This window comes from Anolis sagrei, chromosome 1 (assembly GCF_037176765.1).
Source record: "Anolis sagrei isolate rAnoSag1 chromosome 1, rAnoSag1.mat, whole genome shotgun sequence".
NCBI lineage: Eukaryota > Metazoa > Chordata > Lepidosauria > Squamata > Dactyloidae > Anolis > Anolis sagrei.
The window spans coordinates 300413804-300419803 of NC_090021.1; the positions used below are offsets into that span (position 1 = coordinate 300413804).

A 6000-nucleotide genomic window follows, 5' to 3' on the forward strand; every position below is an offset into this window, starting at 1 on the left:
AATTCCAGATGCTTTGGCTATATTTCAGAGGAAGGAATGGGCAAAGCCATATCTAACTATTCTTTTTCTAAGGAAACCCTATGAAAAATTCATGGGGTCACCTTAAATGAAGAGACATACATATAAGCATCTAACAAGCTTATGCTTCTTTCACCATCTTAACTGTATAATTGAAAGAGGGTTGTCAGAAGAAAGAAAGAGTAGAAAAAAAACAAAATGGGGTGGGTGGGGACAGAGCTCATAATGTATATTATGCAATAACAAATAATATAAGTCAGTCCTGAACATTATCAATAGAGGGGCTTTGCACTTCCACCATCCCCAAAAAGACCCCAAACACTTTCCATACATACAGGGCCATGGGACAGTCTGAAAGAGCCTTGGCTGTTTGAGGGCCTTGGTCTTCTGCTAAGGAAACAAATAACTTCCTACTACCCCATTCCCTACTAAGATTCGTGTTTGCTTCTTCTCTCCCCCCCCCCCCCCCCCCCCAATTTCCTTCTTCTGTCCCAAACCTTCCTGTTCTTTTGCTCCACAACACAATCTTTCTGATCTGGGCTGCAGGAAGATTTTTTGCTTCCCCTAAATCCTCCCACATAGATTAGTCTGCTTAACAACAAAGCCATACAACTGATGATGATCATTTCCCCTCTCACTGTTGTTTTTGTTTGGGGTTATCCAGTTTGTGTCACATTTTTACATCTCAGACTCCATATCTAGTAATGCACACTGCATGTGTTAGTACTGTGAAGTTATCTGCAATTGCAATATTTCTATAAAGGGCATAATAAGAGCTTATAAGTGGTTTGATTGTAACTAGTTTGGTTGTGGGCTTTTATTTAAAAACTCCTTGTGGTGGTTAAATAAACTATTGGCAGCCATTAGTGCTATTAAGGTGCTCTTTGACCCGCCTTTCTGCTATGGGTGCATAATTAGGCTGAACATACTTCAATTTTACAGAGTCCTTGCAGTGTCACAGACAGGTCTGCTCATTTATTCCTGCTCAGAAATATTAAATCTTCATTTTTTTCTTCTTGCTAAAAGTTAGCTTAAGATTCAAAAATAATATAGCTCTTGCATGAAAGAGCCCTTAACTCTAACTTTTACCAAGTTCTATCTTAGCCTTTACACTACCATAATTTTGTCTTCTCACGTCATATAATTTCAATATTACTTTTTAATATCTCCTTCCCACAAATTAATTCAAATACAGTCTTGTGGCAGAGAAGAAGGTCAAAACTATTTCTACTTCTATGATCCAATCTGGGTGAGAAAAACATTGGGTTTTTTAAAAAAAAGAAAGAAAGAAAACCCCCATAAACTAGAAGTTTTTTACAAGTCACATGCAGTAGTTACCATATCTAGCATTAGTCCCTGAGATAAATTGATGTGTTTTTGGTAGAGGTTGGAAGAACTAATATTTTTTTGCACTGCAGTGCCCAGAATTCTTCCGCCAAGCTGATTATTCCACATGTTGCCAAACTACAGTTGCCATCATTTTTCACTATCCTATGCTGGTTTTGTGGTTGCTGCTTCTGAGGTTTTTGGCTCTTGTAGATGTGCCCTAGGACTTGACAGGACAGCTATGAAGGAACTGGGCAAGACCCTGAATTAAAAAGATAAATTGTTGAATGCTAAAATTAGGATTGTCCATGACATCACATTTCCCCATTTCTATATTCAATTAAGCTTGAACTGTACCCAAAACTCAAGATGAACAAACTAACAACCTTGTCACATGGCTGCCGGAGTCACTCTATGTCATTGGGGGGCATTGGGATCCCGGTGACCAACGCCACACATCACCTGACTCCTCTCCCCAGCTGATTCCATCGGGGGATATGTTGATCACGCAGTTTCCCCGCATTACTTGTAATGACAACACAGGAAGCCTCCAGTGTTGCCACGGTGGCAGACTGCACCTGCTCCACCCTCCTTCATCCATGAAGCTTTGCTGGCATCACTTGATGGCACATGCCACTGAATTTAGCCCTTTGTGATGAGATCATGAGACTGTTTTACTCTGGCCATATCATGAGAAGGTATGACTCAGCAGAAAAGAGGATAATGCTTGGTAAGATAGAAGACAGCAGAAAAAGAGGAAGACCAGATCACAGATGGAAGGACTCAATCAAGGAAGCAAAAGCCATTAGCATGCAAGACTTGAACAGCTTGTTAATGATAGGGTGACCTGGAGGTCTTTCATTCATAAGATTGCCATACATCAAAGTTGTCTTAATGGCATTTAACAACCATCTCCCTGCTTTCCAACAGTGTGGGAATGGCAATGTTGAGGGGGCTGAGTCATTTATGCAAATATTTCAGTTACAAAAATTCTTACAAACAGTTCTTCCTAGGTTTGAAAAAAGTTCGCATATGAAGTTCTAAAGACCTTGATTTTACAGCTAAATCATAGCTTCATACTGTATTATTCTTCCAAGAACAACTATGTTTCATTCATATGCTACTGTTTCAGAGCATAAATCAGGATGCACAAATGATAGGTTCATTCATACCCCTTGGGAAGGAGGGATTACATGTAAATAATCCTGTTAATAGTAAGCATTGCCTCTAAGCATTTCACACTGCAATAATTTGGTAAACTGAATCTGAGTAATTAAGAAATGAAATGAAACTAATAAAATGCTTATTTTAATATTTCTTGATGATTATTATTTGTTTGGGAATTAGTGGATATTTAAAAGAAATCACTCTAGCCTTCTGCAGAAATATATCATACAACTTACTGAAATATTTGACACCATTCTCACCATTGTGTCCCATTCTGTATCCCTCCTTTAAGGTATTTAAACAGTCAGTTTGGCATGCTCTTGATCTTGGTTAGCAACTTTATCAGCTATGAAGCCCACTTACTCAATGAGCTTTGTTACTTAAACTGTATTTGCAAAGTGGTTGGCAACAAATCAAACCAATCTATTTGTGTCCTCTCAGTCTTCACACTACTATTCTGCCAATAGTTTACTGACTACAGGTTGAGTATCCTTTGTCTGAAATGCTTGGGACCAGAGGGAGCAGAACAAAATGAGAGACAAAGCTGTCACTGTGAAGTCATTACAAATAATCTGAAGTTTGGGTTGCTGTGAGTTTTCCGAGCTGTATGGCCATGCTCCAGAAGCATTCTCTCCTAATATTTCATCCACATCTAAAACCCAGAGCCTCAATTAATGGCTGATACCAAATGAGAGACTCCCCCCCCCCCCCCCGGGCACACAGAAAACTGGGCGACGTGGAAGGCGCTGAAGAGACGGCGCTCTGGCACCACGAGATGCAGAGCCAACCTTAAGAAATGGGGCTACAAAGTGGAACCCACGACATGCGAGTGTGAAGAAGAGCAAACTACAGACCACCTGCTGCAATGCAACCTGAGCCCTGCCACATGCACAATGGAGGACCTTCTTATAGAAACACCAGAGGCACTCCAAGTGGCCAGCTACTGGTCAAAGGACATTTTATCAACTACCAAGTCTGCAAACTTTGTGTTTTGTTTGTTCGGTTGTTAAAAATGCAATGCAACTGTTTTGGTCTGCCCCTGACACGATAAATAAATAAATAAACCCACATCTATGGCAGGCATCCTCGGAGATTGTGGGGTCTGTTGGAAACTAGGCAAGTGAGGTTTGTATATCTGTGGAATTTCCAGGGATAGGAGAAAGAATTCTTATCTGCTTGAGGCAAGTGTGAATGTTTCAATTGGCCACCTTGAGTAGCATTTAAATGGCCTTGCAGCTTCAAAGCCTGGCTGCTGCCTGCCTGGGGGGACCTTTGTTAGGAGGTGTTAGCGGGCCCTGATTGTTTCATGTCAGGAATTCCCCTGCTTTTTAAGTATTGCTCTTTATTTACTGTCCTAATTTTAGGATACTGGTAGCTAGATTTTGTTCATTTTCATGGTTTCCTCCTTTCTTTTGGAATTGTCCACCTGCTTGTGGATTTCAATGGCTTCTATGTGTAGTCATACTGCATATAAATACTAAATGCAGAGACTTGTGGCTCAATGTTTAGGAATCATGGAGGTTGTAATTTTACAAGATCTTTAGTCTCCTCTGCCCAAGAGTGTTGGTGCTTTACCAAACTACAACCAGGATTCCATAGCATTGAATATATGGCAATTAAAGTGATGTCAAATTGCATTAATTCTATAGAGTAGATGTAGCCATGGTCATAGAATGATATTGTGGAGGGATGGTATTTGCCCACATGTCTCATTGCTGTGTTTGTTTCTGTTTAAAAGGAGTACTTTTACATGAGGGCATATAGAAAACACAATTCTTCACCTTCACTCTGAAGTAGTTCATTCCATCCTGTCAAGTCAGGACTTATCACCTAATTTCAACTCAGGACTCAGAGTCTCCTTCCTATCATGTCACCATATTTCACTCTATGTCTCCTCCCCTTCTTATTCTGTATATTTGCCTTCAAGTGTCTTGTTGATTTATGGAAATCCCTGAATTTCACAGGGTTTTCTTAGGCAAGGAATATTGAAAGGTGGTTTGCCAGTTCCTTCTTTTGAAATACAGCTTATGGTAGCATGTAAATGGAATCTGGAGATGATCCCAACTAGTGTCTTGGGACAAAATCTCAATGGCAGAGTTCATGTTTACATTGGCAAAGCCCCCAGATTATCCCTAATATCTCCAGCTGAAAGAATTAAGTAGCTAGTGTTTCTATGGCCCCTTCCACACAGCTGTATAAAATCTACATTGAACTGGATTATATGGCAGTATGGACTCCCATAATCCAGTTCAAAGCAGATATTGTGGATTATCTGTCTTGATATTCTGGGTTATATGGCTGTGTGGAAGGACCCTACCTGAAAGCCACTGACAAAGACAATACTGGGCTAAATGGATCCAAGATCTAATCTGAATTTATGTGACTATGAGAGGTAGAGCTGCATAAAACAGGCTTTCAAAAAAAAAAAGCATTACCATGTTTTTAAATTGAAGTGAGGAAACCAATAACTGTGGCATTTGGTTTTGTTATATTTTAATAAAGAATTATATATTCAAAACACTGGAAGAAAATTTATATTATACAATTATGCATTTTAATATGCTCAAACCCACAAACATACTAATATAAAATGTATTTAGAAGGTTCAGAGTGTAAGTATACAAGTATAGATCTTTTTATATTTCATTCTCACCTGCAAAAATGAATAATTTCAATTTTTCCCTACTAGGTGATACAATATGGCAGGCTTTGTGTGTTTTAAAATCATTTTTCACACAAGTTATTTGTAAGGAATTGGTTTCCACCCAAAAATACATGTGTTACTGCCTAAAACCATTATTTTGCACAGAAGACACTGTTTCATATTCAGAAAGTGCAAGTGTGTGAAGTACCAAAGCCTTGTCGTCCCAAACAAAATCCCTGAAAAGGGGAAAGAGTTGCATGTTTGATGGTTTGTCAACATACAATCTGGAAATGAACCACTGCATTTTGTTAAGTTAGTGCAGTTTTATGTGGGCAGGTGCGATTCCATTCAGATTTTGGTCCCTTCCACACAACCATATAACCCAGAATATGAAAATCCCACAATATCTGCTTTGAACTGAGGCACCTTCCACATAGCTGAATAAAATCCCACATTATCTGCTTTGACCTGGGATATATGGCAGAGTGGACTCAGATAACCCAGTTCAAAATAGATATTATGGCATTTTCTGCCTTGATATTCTGGGTATAGGACTGTGTGGAAGGGCCCTGGGTTATCTGAGGGCACTTTCACGCAACCCTGTATCCCAGAATATCAAGGCTGAAAATCCCACATTTTCTGCTTTAAACTGGGATATATGGCAGTGTGGACTCAAATAACCCAGTTCAAAGCAGATATTGTGGGATTTTCTGCCTTGATATCCTGGGATATAGGGCTGTGTGGAAGGGCCCCAAGTTCAACCTGCCATATATTCCAGTTCAAAGCAGATAATGTGGGATTTTATTTAGCTGTTTGGAAGGGGCCTTAGGGCCCATTCACACAGT

The 6000-nt window shown here is 39.6% G+C and overlaps 1 protein-coding gene across 14 annotated transcripts in view; it reads left to right on the forward strand.

Annotated features, from left to right (window-relative positions):
• Positions 1 to 6000, forward strand: part of NPAS3 (neuronal PAS domain protein 3) — an 803343-nt gene that overhangs the window by 666633 nt on the left and 130710 nt on the right. The window lies entirely within an intron of this gene.